This window comes from Orycteropus afer, unplaced genomic scaffold (assembly GCF_000298275.1).
Source record: "Orycteropus afer afer isolate SDZICR_OR568_19922 unplaced genomic scaffold, OryAfe1.0 scaffold00202, whole genome shotgun sequence".
In the NCBI taxonomy this organism is placed as follows: domain Eukaryota; kingdom Metazoa; phylum Chordata; class Mammalia; order Tubulidentata; family Orycteropodidae; genus Orycteropus; species Orycteropus afer.
The window spans coordinates 3079597-3103069 of NW_006921789.1; the positions used below are offsets into that span (position 1 = coordinate 3079597).

General features: G+C 36.3%; 1 protein-coding gene across 1 annotated transcript in view; it reads right to left on the reverse strand.

Moving 5' to 3' along the window:
• Positions 1-23473, reverse strand: part of NLGN1 (neuroligin 1) — a 1064733-nt gene that overhangs the window by 341760 nt on the left and 699500 nt on the right. The gene's annotated exons all lie outside the window — the stretch shown is intronic.

Below are 23473 nucleotides of genomic sequence, written 5' to 3' on the forward strand. Positions count from 1 at the left end.
ACTTTCAGCATTCTCTGCCAGCACCACAACTCAAAAGCATCAACTCTAATAGAAGCCCCTAATTATTTCACTTTTTTTTTTCCATTGAAAACTAGTAAGATGAGAGCTGAGAAATGAAACAATAAACCATTAGCCTCAAGGCTCCCCATCACATAAATTGATGATGTCATTTGATTTATATTGGCGTATTTTAATGGCTACATATCACCCTATTCAATGCATTGAGGGAGCTTTGGTGGTGTAGTAGTTAAAGCATTTGACATTAAAAAGTTGGTGGTTCAAACCCACTAGCTGCTCTGAGGGAGAAGGATGAGGCAGTCTGCTTCTATAAAGATTTACAGCCTTGGAAACCCTATGGGACAGTTTCTACTCTGTCACTATGAGTTTACTATGAGTAGAAACCGACTCAATGGCAGTGGGTTTGGATATTTTATTTCAGTGCATTGGAATAAATGCTATAAGAAATATGGTAATTAATCAAAATGCATTCAAGTTGAAAAATGAGCAAATATGTCCCTTACTTCGTCAAGGAAAAAAGAATTTAAATAAAATAAATTAATTAAAAAATTAAAAAACTCCATCAATTCTTGTTAACTCTTTAATGAATTTTCCAATGGAAATAATTAACACTCATGAAGAAAAAGGAAAATAGAACATGCTAACAAAAGAGCCCAGGATTGTCTCAGTATTTCTTAAATATGCATTACAGATTTATGCACTGAGTAATTTTTCCCTAACCAACACATTCCTTCCCCTTCCATCCATGTTGAAATGACAACCTCGTTTTACATTTACCACCTGGCAAATTCACAAAACTGGTTCACAGAAGAAAAAGCCCAGTGACATCTCAATATGAGTGTGAGGCTGCAAGTAAAAGAAGAAATTAACATCTTACTGAAGAATTGCTTCGGGTTTGTGAGCCTTGAGCTAAGTGTTAAAGAATATTATGTTACATGAATAACTAAATTTCTCCACAGAGAGGATAGGGGAAGGTTTATTTGCACGAAAGAGGCAGAGAACCCAAGAGCTATTACTGTCAAGTACATAAATCTAAATCTCTTTTCAATTGCATTCTATTGCATCTTTTTTCAGACAAACAGAAAATTACATAGAACAAAAGCATATGAGGCCCATCTGTCTGCCAGAGGTATATTTGCACTTCTGGGTGGCTGTTGTATGGATTTTAATGACACAAATATCATTCGACCATCTTTTTTAAGGCTCTTAAGTGAGCTAATGTCACTTGCTCTCTAGAAACATCTCATTTTATTAGTTTGATCCCATTAGTTTTTCCCATAGCCCCAAGTACCATAATAATCCTCTTCTTTCATTTTTGTGACATGCACAAATGTATAGGCTGTTCAGTCCTATTCACGTCCTTCAATGCCTGAAGCATCCTCTAGGTTTCCATGTAGAGTTGATTGTCATATATAAGGGTAAGAGAAAGTCAGAGCCATCCCAAATTGATTGTCAGAAATCTGCCTCGAAGCCAGTTATTTCTGCTACAGCAAAAGCTGGTTCATACATAGCAAATGTGAGTTCTCTTTGGCGGCCAACCAGTACACAAAGGTGAAACTGGAATAGTCTCATCAGCGGAAACTGGGGCTTGGCTCTCTTTCAGAAGGCACCTGCCAAATCTTCTTTTCTCAAACTGGGTCTATGGGATTGAGCCTACTTGGAACTCTTTTATATTTCAGTGATGACAATGTGACAGCACCCTGGAATGGGAGTCTAGTGGGAACAAGTCACTTTGCCTCTTAGAATCTCAGTTATATTATCTGAGAATTGAGCCTTTGAATCATCTCAGTCACTTTGTAACATTTTCCAAGATGGAATCTTACTTCTAAATATAATGATTCCTGTAATTCCATTATATAAAGTAGATAAAAAGCAGAGTTGATATGACAGGATCAGAGTTAAGTGGATAAAGGCCCTCCTACTTAGTCTTTTGCCCCCTGCATGCTGGCTTAGAGGGAAATCCAAGGGACCCAGGATTTCCCAGACCCCTTCACAGACGTATACGTTCAGCCATACTTATAAATCTTGGTCACTTTTAACACAAAATTTAGAATGTAGACACGTATTTATACTATTGTCATATCCTTTTTCATAAATGCTACAACTCACCTCTAATTTTTATTTTAAACTATTTTCTTAAGAGTTTTTTATATCAAACAGTAAACCTAAAATATTTTTTCTTTTGAAATTATTTCGAAATTTTTTATGCTCAAAAACCCTGGGTTCACTGATCTCAAAACTCATCAAGATCTAACTCCCTGTGAAATGCCCCTATAGTTTCTGGTAATTGTATCAACACTATCCTTAAGAGCACTGGAGAGGACACCTGGATAGTGTTTCTCTGATTGTAAAATCTGAAAAGTAGCAAAAGTCAGCTTCCTTTCCTCCAAATCTAATCCTTCACCCCAGAGCTGTCTTCCCTTGCTGGTTGGAGTCACAGGGGTCAACTGGCCAGACAAATAAAACTGAGCCTTCTTGCCCCATGGCAGTAGCTCTAGTCTCCACCACTTCACATTTACAGCTTCATCCTTGAGAATCTAGAATGCTTTCCAACATTAGGGGTTCCCTCTTAATTTAAAAGATCTCATCAGCTGCTAAGAGACAAAACTTTAAAGGAATTCTAGATTAGATAGAGGCCAAGTTGCTGGGGTGATAAGGTTCTGCTAGAGGTGAAAGGAGGCCTGAAAGATCAACTTCATGGACTTGTTATTTGAATCCAAAGTGGAGCCTTCTCTGCACTGGGCCACAGCATGTATTGTCAAAATGGGACATAGCTTATTTTATACAAATTTGTGCACTGATATGATAATAAATACTAGGTCAATTTGATTCCTAATCATGCCAGGAAACAGCAAAGAAAAGATTTGTCAAATTCCAAATTCCACTCACAACTATAGTTATTGATACAAGCATAGTTATCAACATAAACATAATTATTGATATAAGCATCACCTAGTAATATTACCCTAAAGGGATTTCTAGGAGCTCTGGTAGTGTAGTGCCTAAGGCACTTGACTGCTAACCAGAAGGCACTCCTCGGAAGGAAGGTTGGGCAATCTATTTCCATAGAGATACTGCCTCCAAGGAGGGGTTGCAATGAGATGGATCTGACTCGATGGCACATGACAACAACAACAACAGCGGGATTTCTCTGTCTACCTTGCGATATAGCCTATAAGACTGTCCATTCTTCTAAACTCTATAGTCCCTTGTCTTTGAAATAAAATTATGTCCTACAGTTCAGCTGTACATAAAAGTCTTGATCACTTTTGATATAAAATTCAGGATGCAGACACATATTTATACTGTTGTCATACCATTTTCATAAATGCTACAACTTACCTCTAATTTTTATTTTAAATTCTTTTCTTATAACTTTTTAATATCAAATAGTAAATGTAAAATATTTTTCTTTTGAAATTATTTAAAGTAACATAGCTTCTTTCATTACTCTTAACTTAAAGGTTAAGCATTAATCTTTTGAACTATTTCTCTTTCACACAGAATCCTTTTTTATCCATGTCTTTAGCCCTCCACATTAAGCACCATATTATCTAGCTCCTTCCTTTCTCTTGGTTTTCTTAAACAGTTCTCTCATGTTGGCTAGGCACATTCATCATTCTGTATTCCTCTTTTATACATAGTGAATAATTGTATTTGCATAGTGTCCAGTTCCAAAGAATTAAAGCATTTTAGATTACTTTAGGAAAATATAATAAATTCTGACAGCATCTCTGAGACAGGTAGAAGCAAAACACTGTAATCTATTTTTACTAAGTAAGAAAGATGGCACTTGGAGATAGAGAATTAGCCTTAGGTCACACTGTCATTCACCAGTAGTCACAAACAGATAATCAATTGCTTTCCAAGTTTGTCTGTTTTGTTTCCTTTATGCTACCCTTCTCAGCTCCCTTCTTTGCACTTCCACTGTGATTTCCCTAGTTCAGACCACTTACACTATCGGATTAACTAGACTTTCTAATAAGACCTCCCATTCCAGCCTCTCTCTGCTATAGTCCTGTTCTCTTCTATCCTATACTTTGCCACGAGATGTAACTTCCTAAAGAAGTTCTCTGTTCATGAAACTTACTAGCTCAAAAGCCTCCAATAGCTCCCCATCATCCAACTAATTAAATATAGCTTTTCTTATTAGAGCATTCAAAGGTCTTAACCTCTTTTTCAAGTGTATTAAGACTATAGCCTTAGGAGCTCTGGTGGCATAATGCCTGACGCATTTGACTGCTAACCAGAAGTCTGGCAGTTCAAACCCACCAGCCACTCCTAGGAAGGAAGACTGGGCAATCCACTTCATAGTAATACCTCCTTGGAAACCCAAAGAGGGGTCGCTATGAGTGGGATCTGACGCAACAGCAGTGAGTTTGGTTTTTGGTTTGGTATAGTCATAATGTAAACTTTATGTGACGAACATGGATACTCCTTGTTCCCTCAAACCAAAAAAACAAATCCACTGCCACTGAGTCAATTCAAACTCTTAGCAACTCTATAGGACAGAGTAACTGTATGGGATGCCATATAGTTTCCAAGGTTGTAAATCTATACCGAGGAAGATTGCCTAATTTTTCTCCCACAGAGCAGTTGGTGGGTTTGAACTCCCAAACTTTTGGTTAACTGCCAAATGTTTTACACACTATTTAGTCACAAATCTCAAATATTCCTGCCTTGGAGCCTTTGCCCATGCTGTTTCTGCTACTCAAATGGACCTGCCTCCTTTTCCCTGCTCTAATACTATCTCCTTATCTTTGAAGGTCATTTTCAATGAAGCCCATCTACATCTGCTATCTAGATATAATCTATCTTTTTCAAAGGTGCAGAATTTATTGCTTGTCTTTGGCATTTATGATCTTACTCTCTGGTTAATTTTCACTTTTTGTAACACTTTTCATAGAAGATATGGGTTTTTTTTTTTTTAGAGTGATAAGTGTACTCTAATATATTTTTTAAAATCCTGTAGTACCTAACACCTATAATTTTGTTTAATAGACAATTTTGTATTTAATTTGAATTCACAAATTGCATTTTATCACCTTGTATTATATTATCCCTCAAGTATTCTTTTCATTACAATTCATAAGATCATTACCAATACCAGTTACCATGAAATAGCCTCTGATTCATGGTGACCCCATGTGAGTCAGAAAAGAACTGTGTTCCCCAGTTTTCAATGACTTATTTTCAAAATAGATAACCAGGCCTTTCTTCAGAGGTACCTGAGTGTACTGCGGTACCTCTGAGTGTACTCAAACCTCCAACTGTCCAGTTAGCAGTGAGTGCATTAGCTGTTTGCACAAACTAGGGACACCCATAAGATTTTTTTTTTTTTTTTTTTTAATTATCTTTAAATTCTTGAACTATTTTTTTCTCTCCACCTTTTTGGTGATCTCTTGATCCTTAATTCTGTCAGTCTTCATGGATTCGCTATCTTTTACCCATATATTCCCTCTAGGAGACATTCTTTTTCCTCACAGTTTTAAATTGTGGCATGTGAAAATAATCTACAAATTTTTTCATTTCAACCTTGATTGCTCTCTAATGCCTTTTTTCCCAATCTGTCTCCTTAAAGTTTTGGCAAGGATGTCAACTTCTCTGTGATAGTACCTCTTCTTCTAAATCTCCTTTGCCACCCATTACAGCAATGACTTCATCTCTTATTGGCACATACAGGTGAAAGTTCTTCTCTAAAAATCCAGTCTAATTATCTCATTAGGATCCCTGGTGATGCTGTGGTTCAAAGCATTGGGCTACTAACCAAAAAGTCATCAGTTTGAACCGACCAGCTGTTCCATGGGAGTGATATGAGGCAGTCTGCTTCCATAAAGAGTGATAGTTTTAGAACCCCTATATGGCAGTTCTACTCTGTCCTGGAGGGTCATTACGAGTCAGAATTGACTGGATGGCATTGTGTTTGGTTTGGTTTTAATCCTCTCATTGTGCAGATGAAAAACGAAAGATTAAAGAAGTCATGTGACTGGCCCATAATTGCATATCACAAGTGACCTAGACATCAAATTAATATGAAACTAGCAGTTCATCTAGAGAGATGTCATCAGAACAATACTTTTGAAATCTACAGTGTTCATAGCCATGATGTGTTGAGGATGTTTACTCTCTCCCACATGTTCTTTCCTTGAGAATGGATACACAACACTTCCTTGCTGCTGTCTGGAAATAGTTGGGTTCCTTTGGTGTAATTGGTTTATTATACCTGATTACATCTTCTTTTGTTTTTTGGCATTTTGTGCAATAAGATTTTTTCCCACCTATGTTAAGTATTTAAGACATTAGAGCATCCATTATAAAACCTAGTATCCCTATTGGTTTCAATTTACTTTTGCTTACCAAAGTTTTCCTTCACATAAATGTCATCAATTATCTTTGTCTTTAAAAGGTAACTTGACAGGAATATAAGATATTAATAATAAAAGAAACAGTTTGCAGGAGAGAGGTGGTAGATGGGAATTCTCTGTATTTTCTACCCATATTTTCTCCTATAAATTAAAAATGCTAAAACACATAAACTCTATTGAAAAGTGTTTATATTTTTTAGAAATTTTTGATTTATGGGAAAAATATGGGCAAGAAATACAGAGAATTCCTCAAAATGCTAAAAATAAATAAATAAATTCTATTGAAAAGTAGGAGTTTTGGTGGAGTAGTGACTAAGACACTTGACTGCTAACCAGAAGGCTGGTGGTTCAAACTCAACAGCCACTCCTCAGAAGGAAGACTGGGCATACTTCCATAGAGATACCACCCTAGAAACCCAAGGGGGGATTGCTATGAGTCCAAATTGACTTGACAGCAGTGAGGTGGATTTTTTTTTTTTTTTTTTTTTGGTTTATTGAAAAGTGAAAATTTAAAAAATCTTACAAATTATATTTATTTTTTGTGTGATATCTTAAATCTTTTGGAAGAATAAGGCAAGATATAAATATTTACTAAGAAAGTAAAATGGAGGTAGGGCGTGATACAAGATCTCTAGACTCCCAGTTGCACACCATGTCTCTCCTGGCTGTTCTTTATATTTACCTGATACAGATTGTTGTACATTGCTATGTTCATATATGTTTTTGTGTTTAAGATATATTCAGTTATCTAATCTATCCTGTAAAATTGTAAGTTCCCAAGGACAAGAATTTTTTCTAAGGTTTTTTTTTATTTTTTTCAACTTTCTAAAGCAAATAATAAGTGTATGTGGTGGCAACTCAATAAATGGACTTGTATGAGATTCTGAATCTATCACTAAACCCTAACTCCCTATCTCAAATCTTGGTCACCATCTCACTTATATATAGAATTGTCTATCTGACCTTGGCTGAAACTATAATTCCTTACTTGATAAGACAGATATGTAATCTCATGGTTTACTATAAAATGAATTTCTGTTAATAGAATCATGTTTTCTCACTAACTTTGGAAAATGGAAAAAGTGGATGCCTTATAAAATTATTCATAAAATTTAGCTCGTATTTAAAAATAAGGCAATATTATAATATTTAGATCCATAATAATATTCAGAATATTAGTAATACTGTCTTGTGCTTAACTGTAATAAATATGTTCTTATTGTTATGTGTCGTCAAATCAGACCCGACTCAGCGACCCCTCCTTGGTTTCCGAGGCAGTATCACTACGGAAATAGATTGCCCCATCTTCCTTCCGAGGAGTGGCTGGTGGGTTTGAACCGCCAGCCTTCTGATTAGCAGGCAAGTGCCTTACGCACTACTCTACCAGAGCTCCCATAATAAATATAGTAAGTAACTAAAAAAAAAAAAAACTCGCTGCAGTCAACTTGATTCCAACTCACAGTGACCCTATAGGATAGAGTAGAACTGCCCCATAGGGTTTCCAAGGCTGTAAATCTTTATGGAAGCAGTGGCTGAACACATTAACTACTCTTCCACCAGGGTTTCTGATAGTAAATAAAGGCAGAAAAAATATAATGTTCTCTTTCTAATGAATATGTATTTTATTCTCTTTTAAGATTGCTTTCAATGTAAAAGTAGAAAACTTTAAACTTTAGAAATCTCACCTTTTCATCACCATTGATAACTTCTGTTAATTATTTAAATTTTACATGTAAAGATAGATTTGTTCTTAACTCTTTAAAACATTTTTTAAATGTATTTTAAATGTCCTATACAATATCCACATACATTCACTATTAGCTCCTGTAAAATTTGTTGAATGGATGATACAACACAAAATAAAATTCCAGAATGAGAAAGTAATTCCTTGTTTAGCCATGGAATCCACCCGTGATAAAACCAGTTGCTTTATGACTCATGGGGATTCCATGTATGTCAGTACAACTGTGTTGCATAGGGTTTTCAATTACATTTTATTCAGCAATCTCATTTGATGCTCACCTCAATTTTGTAAAGTGGGCTGTACAGTTGAGGGGAATAACATTATGAAATAGGTTTTTCTTAAGATATAAACCTTAGGAGGCAGATAGAAAATTGGATTGAGATTGTTTTCTCTATTCCATGTAAGTGCATATAAACATGTGTTCGCTAAACCTAGCTACGTGAGCTCACCCACAGAGACAGGAGAAAACTGGAGTCCAACAGTGTCACACTGCTGCAATTTTGCCTGCAAAATCACGAGCAGATTTTAGAAATTCTGCACAGCCCCATTTCCCATGCTGAGTCGGATCTGACTCAAAGACAGTGAGTATAGTTTGGAAGCATTAGAGGTTAAAAAAAAAGCTGCCACTGAGTCAGTTCTAGGGACCCTTTAGGACAGAGTAGACCTGTCGCGTAGGCTTTCCAAGGCAGAATCTTTGCAGAAGCAGACTGCTTCATCTTTTTTCCAGAGTAGCAGCTGGGCTCAAACTTCCAACTTGCTGTACAGCAGTGGAGGGCTTAGCCACTGCTAAGCCGGGGCTATGTTGTTGTTGTTGTTATGTGCCGTTGAGTCGGACCCTACACAAAGCGACCCTTCTTTGGATTTCCAAGGCAGTATCACTACGGAAATAGATTGCCCCATCTTCCTTCCGAGGAGTGGCTGGTGGGTTTGAACCGCCAGTGTTCTGGTTAGCAGTCAAGTGCCTTAGGCACTATGCTACCAGAGCATAAATAAACAAAGGAAAGCAGTAGAGATAAAGTCAATTTTCTTCTATTAGAGTCAGTAGGGCCTGCTTTTAATAAAGTAGGAGAAATATGTTATCCTGCCAATTTTCAATTTTACATAATCACTTAGAGTACAAAACACTGTGTTCAAGTCCATTTGAGGAAATACTATTGTCATCTTTTTGTATATAAAAGCAATTTCAAGTCACTGCTAAATTATATCTAAGAAAATATAATATGGAGCTTCAATTTTTCATCCACTCTTACAGAATTGTATACTACAGTTCTCCTCACTAATACACTGTAATACAGTTCACACATACTGAGATAGCACCTTTGCTTTAAGTCATTGTGGCAACAGTAACAGAATAATGACCAAATGTTCTCCAAACAGATATGGATGGAGTTTTTCCCTACACACTGTGACTAAGTCACAGTGACTTTTTCCAGCCTTCTTGAAACTAAGAAAATATGATTGGAGATCCAAACTCTGGTTATGGAAATTATTCCAAAGGACTGACAAACCTCCTCTGTTTCAACTGATGTGGAAGGGGGAAAAAAAATTAAATCACAACTTTCCATACTTACTTTCTGTTGCACTATTTTTTAGTGACGTTTGAAATTGGATTTCTTTAAAATAAATGTCAGTAAATATAGATCACAGACATAAAACTAATAATATCAAGATATCATTTAAATGAATATTGGGTTGAAGTTAGCATTTTTTCAAGGCGGTGGATAGCTTCAAATATATCTGTTTTCTTGGTAGTAGAACCAATCTTTGCTATTGCCTCAGTCACTTTCCACTAGGAAAAATGTCTGACTGGCAGATTACTTTTCCTTAGGAAACAATACTGCACAGTGGTGGGAATGCAGCTTCAGTTTTTAAAAGAATTTGGGGTCAAATTTTGGTTTTTTACCTATGAGCTGTGTGATCTTGACAAATTATCACTTCTTTTGTCCACTTTCATTCCATTTCCTTATATTTAACTCAGAATAATAGAAATATTATTACAAAGAAGTGTTTTGAAAAGTCAGTGAAATAATCCATGCCCAGAAACGTAGCACAATAATTGTAATTTGGGTCTAATTTTATTAGCATTATTTTGTTATTAGCCAAAATTTGGCAAAGAACGTATATAGTCATTTGCAACCAAATATGAGCCTGAACTCTTGATTCCGTTCCTACCAGTGGTGAAATCTTGATTAATTTATTTAAAAGTCTGACAAGAATCAAAGATGTCTTTTCAAAATATGGTGCCAGAACGATTTAATATCCATAGGGAGAAAAGTGCACCTCAATATCTAAAATAATTGCAAAAAATAATTTGGTAATAAACTCAAATGTAAAATATAAAATTCTAAAACATGGAGAGAGAAATACAGGAGAATGTCTAAGTGACTTCGAGGTAGACAAAGATTTCTTAGATCACAGAAATTAACAATTATATAAGGAAAAACTGATAACTAAAGTAATAAAAATTTAAACCTTCTGTTCACCACTAGGAAAATGATTAGGCATGCCAAAGAATGTGAGAAAATATTCGCAAAACCTATAACTGGTAAAGAATTGGTATCCAGAATATAAACAACTTTTAAAATCTAATAATAAAAAGTCCAATAGGTCAATTTAAAAAAAAAATGTGTAAGATAGTGAACTCACCTGAAAATAAAAAGATACACAAATGGCCGATAAGCACATGAAAAAGTATTCAAAATCATTCTCACCAGGGAAATGAAAACTAAAATTATAATGAGATACCACTACAAACTCCTCCAGAACGACTAAGATTAAAAGATCGACCACAGAAAATGTTGGCAACGATGCGGAGGAATTGCAACTTATTTATTATTTGTAGGAATGCAAATGATACAATCTTTACTACGTATTTACACAAGAAAGATAAACATATATATTCACAGAAAAGTTTGCTTAATAACGATCAAAGCAACTTGCGTCATAATAGCTTCAAACTATAAACAATCTATTCTATTAATAAAAGAATGGGCTAAAATAAAACAAAGCAAGACAAAAAAGCAACAAAATCTGTAGTATAATAACAATATGAAGTACTTCTTGTTGTTATTGTTGTTGTTGTTGTTATATACCATTGAGTCGGACCCAACTCATAGCGATCCCTTCTTGGGATTCCGAGGCAGTATCACTACGGAAGTAGATTGCACCATCTTCCTTTCCAGGAGTAGCTGATGGGTTTGAACCACCAGCCTTCTGGTTAGCCGTCAAGTGCCTTAGCCACTATGCTACCAGAGCTCCCTCTTGTTGTTACTAAGTGCCCTCAATCGGCTCCGACTCAAAGTGACTGTATGTACAGATGAAATATTACTCAAAAATAAAACGGAGAAAAATGCTGATACACAAACAACATGGATAGATCTAAAAATAATTGTCCTGACTAGAAGAAGCGTTGCAGAAAAAAAAAAAAAAAATTAAACACTATTTGATTCCATTTATAAAAACTTCAAAAAGAGGGAAATTAAACTACCCTGAAAATACATCAGGCAGAGCTTGACTCTTGGAGACAGGGGTGGGTAATGATAGGAATGGATCATGACGATGACGGCAATGTTCTGTATCTTGATAACAGTTTGGGTTAAACAGGCATTTAAATCTGTCAAAATTCATTGAATATACACTTACGAATTGCACTTTTCATTGTGCATGTATGTGTATATCTGTTTGTATAGATGGTGCCGTAGTGCCTAAGGCATTTGACTGTTAACCCGAAGGCTGGAGGTTTAAACTCACCAGCCACTCCTCTGAAGGAAGACTGGGCAATCAACTTCAGTAGTGATACCCAAGGAAAGGTTGCTATTTTTAGGATCCAACTTGATGGCAGTGAGTTTGATTTTTTTTTTTTTTTTTTTTTTTAGTTTATATGGATAATGCACTTGGCTGCTAACTAGAAGGTCAATGGTTCAAATCTACCAGCTGCTCCTCGGAAGGAAGATGGGGTGATCTACTTCCATAAAGATTTAGAGCCTCAGAAACCCAGTGGGGGTCGCTATGAGTTGGAATAGACTCAGTGGCAGTGAGTTTGTTTGTTTTTTATATAACCCATGGTCATCGAGTCAATTTTGATTCATAGAGACCCTATGGGTCAGAGTTGACCTTGACCACAGAGTTTCCAAGGGTGTAAACCCTTTCAGAAACAGACTGCTGAATTTTTCTCCCATAGAGCCGCTGGTGAGTTCAAACTGAGCACTTTTTTGGTCAGCCACTGAATACTTTGACCACTGTCCTATCAGGGCTCCTTATATATGACATCAAAAGGGAAAAATGCAAAGAAATATTGAATCTAGTTAATGATACGTATGCTGAGGTATTTGGGGAGGGATATACTGATGTCTGCAATATCCTTTGAACTACATCAAAAAAATAAGATGGATTGATATAGATACAGGGAATGGATAGATGGATAAATACGCAGTAAAGCAAGTATAATACAATGTTAATGATAGAATTTATGTGATGAAAAAATGAATGTTCAGGGTAAACTTTCATCTTTATTGGCATTTGATAATTCTCATTACTAACATGTTGGGGAAAAATAATAAAACTCTGAGTTTTTTCATCTTCTGAAAAAAGGAAATGACATTTCCTATTCCAACGGATTTTTCTGAGAATGAAATGAGACAGCATGTGTAGAGTGCCCAGCACAGAGTCAGTGTTCAATGAGTGTTGATTCTTTTCTCCATTATTTTTTCTACATTCCCCTTAGCTACTTCCAGAGATTTCTAAAATCCACTCAAATTTTGCTACATAATTTCTATTTCTTATTCCTTCTGTACAAAGTTGGCAAGCAGCTGCTTGCTTGCAATTCCTTTGAAGTTTGTCCTTGACCGCTCCTAGTAACAGACGTCCCTTTCCTTCACTCCTGTCACAACACTCAGAAGAGATCCACTGTGGGCCTTGAGCCTTCCTTAGGATCATCCTTCCCCTTATCTCTGAAATCAGGTAAGTAGGTAAAAAGAAAGAGAAAAAGAATAATGTGTTGTCTTTGACATAAACTAGAGACAATTTTGACTAGTGGGCAGCCAATGTATAATGGTATGGAAGGAAAGTCAAGGAGAAATAGGACAGAGGAAAATGACTTTGAGTTGTGAGATTGTGCATATGGGCCTATGAAATATCCTTTTTAGGAATGTGGTTGGGACATCAGAGTTACCCTTATTTTTATCCTGTGCTTATCAACAAGTCAAATTCTGACAAGCTTTCCAGCTACCTTTGCTGAAAGGTGAAGGTTCTACCTATTTCACTTTCATTTCTTAAATTCTTAGGCAGCAAATTGTTGCCTTTTGGCATTCCTTATCTTTCTAAGCACAGGCAGTCACAGGCCTACAAAGGAACCGTTAACACAAATGATTCTAACCCCTCACCAGTGATTCCACTCTCACTGCCAGAAACCCCTTCTTTGCTCCTGGAAATCACTCTATTGATGCTTTCATTTTTCAGGACTATATATTTTGTCTTTTACAAGTGGTGAGCTTCAACAGCATCACTAACTTACTGAGTCTTATCTTTCTTACCTGATGCCTTCGAAAGTTTCATCTTCAAGGGAAAAAGAAAATCACTCAGAGCTAATGAAAAGGCTTTGCAAATACTAAAACTAACCTAGAGGTCTTGGACACTCCTTCCAAATTTTCACTTTTTGAGAGGTAAGAAATAATGTTCTCGATCTAAGGTTAAAATAGGATGATGCAAATGGCATCTGGGACTCCATGCCTCCTCTCCAAATGACTGGCCTCAAGGGAGGCCCTCTGGCTGTGGTAATGTCCAAGGAGTTTGTACTAAGGTAAACAACCTCAACTGAAACTGAAGCCAGCTAAATGAATTACTTTTACATTCAATGAGCATCTTTAGATGCTCAAGTCTATGGTAGGTCCTCAGTATTCACAAAAGGAAAATGTCTCATATTCTTTTCCTCAAGAGTATGTATGTGAAGTAATGAAAGAACAATTCAAAACACAGCATAATCAAGCATCACTGACCACTCTGGATTTGGAAGGAAAGGAGTTACTGAGCCTAGAGTACATTTCCTTAGTTTTCTCTTAGGTTTCTTAGAAGAGGAGGAAATCACTTTGGAAAATGTGTAGGCTTTAAGAAAGGCCACCTGAACACTTGGGAAATGAAACATAAGATATTTAGGACTGCTATAGACCCGGAGACTTTAAATCATTTTAATAGCTGTTTTGCTTATTTGGAAGGAAGGGATGTTCTTAAGTTAATCGGTGAAGGACTCAGTGGGTAAGCTTAGAGGAAATATTCCATAAGATGCAATATAATGAAGGAACATTCTGAAAAGTCCCTGTAGGAGAATGTTGTAGAAAGTTTGGCATATATTTTCTTTCTAGTATGTACCAAGATCATTCAGAGGCCATCGTTAGATTAAGCTACAGAAAAGGCTTGCCACTGAGAATCTTTTTCTGAAAAGATGTTATAAATTCAGTCCTCGTCCCCATTACAAAAAGGACAAAGGATATAGTTAGAATCCTTGTTGACATGGTGAATGAGTTGAGAACCCAACTAGGGATGGGATGACTGACCCTTCCATGAATCAGCCTGCTATACTGAAGAAGAAAGGCTGTCCATACAACTGTTTACTGGCCGCAGAGGGATTAGATATGGCTTAACAAATTTCAGTTTGACCTAAACCTAACAATTCAGTGGGGCAGTGAATTTCACGGACGTCCTGACAGAAGCCATTTGAGATTTACAGACTATAAAACAAAAATCTGAGGAGAATGAAAATGTCCTGAGTCACACTGACTAGGCCCCATTCTCTCTTTATTACCTTATTTTACTTAATAATCTTCAGATACATCATGACTCAGAACATTCTTTGAATAAGAAATATAAATTTTCATATTTGCAAATGTATTTGTGTCATAGAAGTCATTCAATACATTTTTTTATCACTACTAGAGGCATTAAGATCAAGTATAATCTCTGCTCTTACTTTTTGAATCAACACTTTCTCCTTCAACCTATTTAAACCCCAATTGCTAGAACACCCTTCTTCAATAATCTGTTTCACTAAACTCTCAATTATACTGTTTCATCATTAAGTTTACCATCTAATGAATATACTCAAAACCACTGTCTTCACCTTCATCTATGGTTATTTAATTACTATTCTCATGTATTTACTTCAGAAGAAAGAAAAGGTGCTGAAATATGCAAAATAACATTTATGACATATTTATACTTTCTTTTAAAAAAAATCATCCTAAATTAAGCACACTACAAAATCAAGTCCAGCCTTTAATATAAACCTTAAGTAACATCTAAATAGTCTTGCTTCCTATATCCTCACCTGTGATATTAATAAATAGTATTTTGTGTTATGGAATTTAATGTTTAAATGCACTTGTTCAATGAAGCTCTACATATGAAGCTTTTTGCTCTAAGGGATATTATATTGGTAGGGCTAGTATTTAAATCAACAATATGATCTCTAACTCAATAGATAGTTTTCTAGAGGTCAGTCATGCTGGTGGAGATCAGTCCCCTTGACAGAAAGGTGGTGCATTTGCTTTGAATGCAGCACATGGAGAAGATATCACAGGCAGTGCTTAGTTCTGAAGCAGAAACAGAGCTGGATGAAAAGGACACCTGCACAATGTAAGTTCTAGGTTAAAACAGCTTTACACAAATACTAAGAGTGACTGATAAAATGTGTTTGTTTTTTTTTTTTTTTTCCACTCCCTAATTTCTCTTCCCAGGAATTTTCTACTTCTAGTTTATAATTTAATTCAAACTTCCTCATGCTTAGTAAGAGTTGAAACCACCGTATTGGTCTTTATTTGCATGGAGTGATTATGGTGGAATAAGGTTTAATTGAAAGTGATATCAGGAGCTTTGCTATTCTCTGTAAGTCATCATTTAGCCTCCATCAGAATCAGTTGGAGTACTTGTTAAATCACAGATTTCCAGACCTTATCCCTAGTGTTTCTGATTCATGTCTAGGTTGGGTCGTGAGAAATTGCACTTCTAACAAGTTCCCAGCTGACAATGATGCTGCCTGTCTGGAGACCACACTTTGAAAAACATTGACCAATACATCTATCTTTTCAAGTGAATAACCTGTAACATTCCCAATTCACTGGACAACTTCCTCCAATATCCTTCTCCCCAATCTCTTTAGCCTCTCACCATTGTCTAAAAGGCCATGCCTCTTCAGAGCCTACTCACTTCCCCATTGATCCATCCGGTTCACTTATTTCTCAAGCCCAGCTAGCTGGTACATCTCCTCTGTGAAGCTTCTTCCATGCTCTTTTTTCATTGAGAATCTCTAATAATTTTGAGCTAACTCTACTTAAGCACACTTAAACATATGTCTTTTCCACTAGAGTGAACTTCTTGAAGATGATAGTAGAATCTGTCTCACTTTTGCACTCCCATAACAAAGCCTGGGGCCTGATTACATATATGTACCCAGTTGAACCAGTTGTCTAGAAGTCAATTCTGACTCCTGTTATAGAGTAGAACTGCACTCCGTTAAATTTACGCGGAGTGTTTTCATGGCTATTATGCTTGGTAAAATAGAAGGTCAGCCAAGAAAAGGAAGACCATCCATGAAATGGATTGACACAGTGTGAGGCTGGCACAGGAGCCTGGGCAGTGTTTCATTCTGTTGTACATAGGGTCCCTATGAATCTGACCTGACTTGATGGCACCTAACAACAACAATGGGAAGTAGATCACCAGACCTTCTTCCAAGGGGCCTCTGGGTGGGTTTGCCAAACTTTTGGTAAATAGTCAAGTGCTTAACTGTTTATGCCACTCAGGGACACTCCACCAAGTACGTAATCCAATGCCATGGATTCAATTTTGACCATGACCCCATGTGTTACTAGGTCAAACTTCTCCATAGGTTTTTCTTGAGTGTAATTACCAAGCTTTTCTTCCATGGTGCTATTGAGTGGTTTTGAACCACAAACCTTTAGGTTAAGTTTATTCAACAGGTCCTGCCAGTGTGATTCTGAGAAATATGATTTTCATCCAATTTTTGCTTTTATCTTATACATATGATTTGGCTGCTATGAATAAGTTATGGAACCTTACTGCTCCACTGAATTGTTAGTTTAAATTCAAAACCAAACTTTTTAATGTCATGTCTAATTCTGTGGCAGTCAGCAAACACCTGTGGTTGTTAGGTGCTGGTAAGTCATCTCTGACTCACAGCGACCCTACATCCAGCAGAATGAAACACTGCCTGGTCTGGTGCCACCCTCATGATCCTTGCTATACCTGAACCCATCATTGCAGCCACTGTATCTATTCATCTTATTGAGGACCATCCCCTTCTTCATTGACCCTCCACTTTACCACGCATGGTATCCTTCCCCAGGGAATGGTTCCTTCTGAAAACATGACCAAAATAGGTGAGACAAAGTCTGGCTATTCTCGCTTCTAAAGAGCATTCCAGCTGCACTTCTTCCAAGACAGATTGGTTAGTTCTTTTAGCAGACCATGGTACTCTTAGAATTCTTCTCCAACATCACAACTCAAAAGAATCAACTCTTCTTTGGTCTTCCTTATTCATAGTCTAGCCCTCAAATGCATAAGAAGTGATTGAAAATACCATGGCTTAGGTTAGGTACACCTTAGTCTTCAAGGAGATATGCTTGCTCTCCATCACTTGAAAGAGGTCTTTTGCAGCAGATTTGCCCAATGCAGTATATCATCTGATGTCTCCACTGCTGCTTCCATTAGTATTGATTGTAGAACCAAATAATATGAAATCCTTGACAACTTCAAACTTTTGTCCAGCCATAGTGAAGCTGTTTATTGGACCAGTTGTGGGGATTTTTGCTTTCTTTATATTGAGGTGTAATCCACACTGCAAAGTGCAGTCTTCAATCTTCATCAGTAAGTGTTTCATGTCATCCACACTTTCAGCAAGCAAAGTTGTGTCATTTGTTTATCACAGGTTGTTAATGAGTCTTCCTCCAATCCTGATATCATGTTCTTCTTCATATAATCCAGCTTCTCAGATTATTTGCTCAGCAAACAGTTATTATGAATGGTGAAAGGATACAACCTTGATACACTCCCTTCTTGTTTTGGAAACTTTCAGTAGCCCCTTGTTCTGTTTGAACAACAACCTCCTGATCTATGTACAGGTTCCTCATGAACACAATCAAGTGTTATGGAATTACCATTCTTCTCAGTTTTATTCATAATTTGTTATGATCCACACAATCAAATGTTTTTGCACAGTCAATAAAACATAAGGAAACATCTTTCTGGTATTCTTTGCTTTCAGCTAAGATCCATCTGACATCAGCAATGATATCTCCCATTCCACATCCTCTTCTGAATCCAGCTTGCATTTCTGGAAGTTCTCTGTCAATATCCTTCTGCAACCATTTTTTAATTTCCTTCAGTAAGATTTTACTTGCACATGATATTAATAATATTGTTCAATGATTCCCACATTGTGTGGGATCACCTTTCTTTGTAATGGGTATGAATATGGAGCTCTTCCCATCAGTTGACCAGATAGCTGTCTTCTAAATCTCTTGGTATAGAGTGCCTGTAGCGGGGTATCCATTTGTTAAAACATCTCAGTGGGTATTCCATCATTTCCTGGAGCCTTGTTCTTTGCTGATTCTTTCAGTGCAGCCTTGATTTCTTCTTTCAGTACCATTGGTTCTTGATCATATGCCACCTCCTGAAATGGATGAAAATTGACCAGTTCTTTTTGATACAATGACTCTGTGTATTCCTGCCATCTTCTTTTCATGTTTCCTGCATCATTCAATATTTTGCCCATATTAAGTTTTCAGTATTGCAACTTGAGGCTTAATTTTTTTCCTCATTTCTGTCAGCTTGAGAAATGTTGAGGGCGTTCTTCCCTTTTGGTTTTCTAACTCCAGATCTTTGCACATTTCATATAGTAGTTGGATATATCTGCTTGAGTTGCTCTTTAAAATCTTCTGTTCAGCTCTTTTATCTTGTCTTTTCTTCCATTTGCTTTGTTGTTGTTGTTATGTCCCATTGAGTCGGCCCTGACTTATAGTGACCCCTCATTGGGTTGCCGAGGCAGTATCACTACGGAAGTAGATTGCCCAGTCTTCCTTCCGAGGAGTGGCTGATGGGTTTGAACCACCAGCCTTCTGGTTAGCAGTCAAGTGCCTTAGGCACTATGCTACCAGAGCTCCTCCACTTGCTTTAGCTACTCTCCATTCAAGGGCAAGTTTCAGAGTTTCTTCTGACATTCATTTTGGTCTTTTCTGCCTTTCTCATTTTTTTAATGACCTCTTGCTTTCTTATGATGATGTTCTTGATGTCATCCACAATTCCTCTGGTTTTCAGTCATTAGTTTTCAATGCATCAAATCTATTCTTTAGCTGGTCTCTAAATTCAGGAGGGATATAATCAAGGTCATATTTTGACTCTTGTGGACTTGTTTTTATTATCTTCAACTTCAACTTGAACTTAGGAGCAGTTGATGGTCTGTTCCATAATCAGCTCCTGGCCTTGTTTTGGCCGAAGATATTGAACTTCTCCATTGCCTCTTGCCACAGATGTAGTCAATCTGATTTCTGTGTGTTCCATCTGATGAAGTCTGTGTGCATAGTCATCACTCATGTTGTTGAAAAAAATGTATTTGCAATGACTATGCTGTTGGTCTTGCAAAATTCCATCATGCAAATTCCAGCATTATTTCTATCACCAAGACCATATTTTCCAACTACTGGTAACTCTTCCTTGTTTTCAGCTTTTACATTCCAGTCACCAGTGATAATCAACACATCTTGACTGCATGGTTGGTCAATTTCAGACTGCAGAAGTTGGTAGAAATCTTCAATTTCCTTGTCTTTGGTTTTGATGGTTGGTGCATAAATTTGAATAATAGTAGTATTAACTGGTCTTCCTTGTAGGTGTATGGATATTATCCTATCACTGCCAGCATTGTACTTTAGGATAGATCTTAAAACATGATGTGACGATGAATGCCACACCACTCCTTTTTCATTTGTCATTCCCAGCATAGTAGATCATATGGTCATCTGATTCAAAATGGCCAAAACTAGTCTATTTCAGCTCACTAATGTCTGGGATATCAATCTTTATGTATTCCATCCTTGGTAAACACCTAGGATGTCCTTAACATTATTTGTTGGATAGAGTGAGGAAAGATATTTCCATAGGAAGTAGTTTGAATCAAAATAAAGCTGAAATTTAACAGTGGGGATGCACTATTGTGTGTGAGAAGTGGTTAAAAATCTTGATTTATAGAACAGCACCAGCTGGTTATCATCAGAGTTCTGTCTCTTATGAGATGTGTGACTTTGAGTGCTTTATTTTAACTATCTGTGTCTTAGCTTCTTAATCAATAAAATAAGGACAGTGGTAGGACCTATTTAATGTCATTTCTATGAGTGTTAAATGAATTCATATTTATAAAGTGCTTAAAATGATACCTGACATATAATGAGTACTACATAAGAAGTTTCTTAAGTAAAATAAGTACATACAACCCCCCTCCCATATCCAGCAACTTTGTATAGGCCTATAGTGATAATATTCCTCTGAAATTTTTTTTTTTTATATTTTACCTTTAAGCCTAATCTTTATTTTACTAGCTAAGGTCCTCTACGTTATAGACTTTCTTTTGAAAGAATGATATTTGTAATGTAGCTGCAATGCTTTAGTATCTTGCATAAGGATTTCTTTGTACATTTAATGATAAAAAGATATTAGCTGTTTCTTTTTGCTAGTGTATATATTTGTTGTTGTTGTTGTTATGTGTGTGTATATATATATATATACCAAATAATACATTATCTATTTTTCAAATGGAGTGTATGAGGTTCAATGTATGTCCCGTGGGTCATTCAACCATGACTGAGATCCGTGCCCTGAAACTGAGCAATAATGAAGGGATGCTGACTAGCCACAGTTTGTTTCACCAGCAAAACGATATAATTTTTTATTATTAAATGGACTTGCAAATCACTGGCAACAATACCCTGGATTTCAGCCTGCCCCTTGACACTGAAGACATTCTCCCTCTTCCTCTGCTTTACAGGGCGAGATGTTAGTGGATGAGAAATGATAGCAGGGCCCAAGGCAGGAGCTGCAAGGTGGCACAAAGCCAAACTTTGCAGGAAGATGAAATGTCCTAAGCACAAACCAAACAACATCAAGCTATGTGACAAAACTGAGACACGGGGAAGCAATAGAAATTGCCATCAGGATTACAAGTGACAGAGATTGGATGGCATCAGCAGCCTATGAGACAAGATGGCCACAGACCATATGTGGCAACAGAGTAATGTGAAAGGTTCTGTCTTCCTTGTTCATTTACCTGCCTGCAAGTAGCAACATTGCCACCAGTAAGCCATGTAATACAAGACCAGCAAAAATCATGGAGTATTGTGGTGTCTGAAGTTTTCAAACACTGATTTTCTGCTTGCTGTATCAATTTAATTAAAGGGCACCACTACATAATCCCATTTTCACATTTTATTAATTTTCTTATATGCCACCCACTGATCAGATTTTCATGAAGAGTAAATGAATTAATGTAAGGAAAAGATTCTCTCATGGTGTTAGCCACCTGCAGGTGCTTAATATGTAATGTCCTTCTTAATCCCTGATAATCTTCCTTGTTCTGAGGTTTGCTTTGTCTGAAATTAGCATAGGTATTCCAGCTTTCTTTTGATTTGTGTTAGTATGGCATATCTTTTATCACCCCTTAATTTTTGACTTATCTGATTCTTTATAAAGGAGCCCTGATAGTGCAGTAGTTAAAGCATTCGGCTGCTAACCGAAAGGTCAGCTGTTTGAACCCAACAGCCACACAGCAGGGGAAAAAAATGAGGCATTCTGTTTCCATAAAGATTTACAGCCTTGGAAACCCTATGGGGCAGTAGGCAGTTCTACTCTATTCTATAGGGTCGCTATGAGTAGAAATGAACTCAATGACAGTATTTTTTTGTTTGTTTGTTTTTTTCTGGAATCATTACATTCAAATTTGTGTTCAGTATACCGACTATGTGAGTCTTGTTTTTACATCCACATTCATAATCTGGCATTTAATTGGTGTATTCAGATCATTCTTAATTAAAGTGATTACTGATTTAGTTGTATTAATATCTACCATGTAGTTAACTCTTTTCTATCCATTGCATTTGTTCTTTATTTCTTTTTACCTCCTCCTTTTCTGTATTCTTAGATTTTAATTAAACATTTTATATGATTCTATTTTTTTAATTTTTCAATGTATGATTTATCCTTCTTTTTAAAAGAAAAATAGTAGTTGTACAAGAGTTTAAAATAAACTATCTCAATCCACCATCCAATAACATTATGTCACAGATATAGTGCAGGTGATATAAAACAATATTCTTAATTGCTCCCTCTCATTTCTTGTGATGTTGCTGTCATTCATTTCACTTATTCATATGTTACAATCTTGAATACATCATTACTCTCATTGCTTAATGAAACAATTACCTTTTAAATCAATGAAAAACAGAAAAATAAACATTGAATTTTACTTTTATTTTCTTCTGATTCTCTTTCTTTTTACAGATCCAAATTTTTGACCAAAATCACTTTCCTTCTGCATGAAGAACTTATTTTAACCATAGAGCTGGTCAGCTGGCAATGAATTCCTTGTTTGTCTGAGAAAGTATTTCTCCTTCACTATTAAAGGTAACTTCACTAGATATATACTTCTAGGTTGGTGGTTCTTTTGTTCTGTCATCACTGTAAATATTTCACTCCCCTTTCTTCTTGTTTTCAAGTTTTCTGATGAGAAATCTGATGTGATAGTTATCCTTGTTACTCTGTAGGTAAGGTTCCTTATTTTCTCTGGCCTCTTTCAACATTTCTCTTTGACCTTAAGCTTCTCTAGTTTGAATGTGTATGTCTTGTTGTAGGCTTGGGGGTTTTTGCTTGTTTTTTTTTTTTTTATTTTTGCTTTGGTATTTATATTTCTTGGTGCTTTCTGCACTTCCTGAATCTGTGATTTGGTGTCTGTCATTAACTCTGGAAGTTCTTGGTTATTATTACTCTAACTACATCTTCTGTTCCATTCTCTTTCCCTTCTTTTTGTATTGGGACTAAATGTATATTACACCCTTCAAATTACCCCACTATTCCTGGATGTACTGTTCTGTTTTTTGATTCTTTTTTCTCCTTGGATTTCAGTTTGAGAAGTTAATATACACCTATCATTAAGCTCATTTATTCTTTCCTTAGGCACATTAAGTCTACTAATGAGCTTATCAAATACATTCTTCATTTAGGTTACAATGTGTTTAATGTTAACATTTCCTTTGGATTATTCTCAGAAGTCTCATGTCTTAGCATATATTACCTG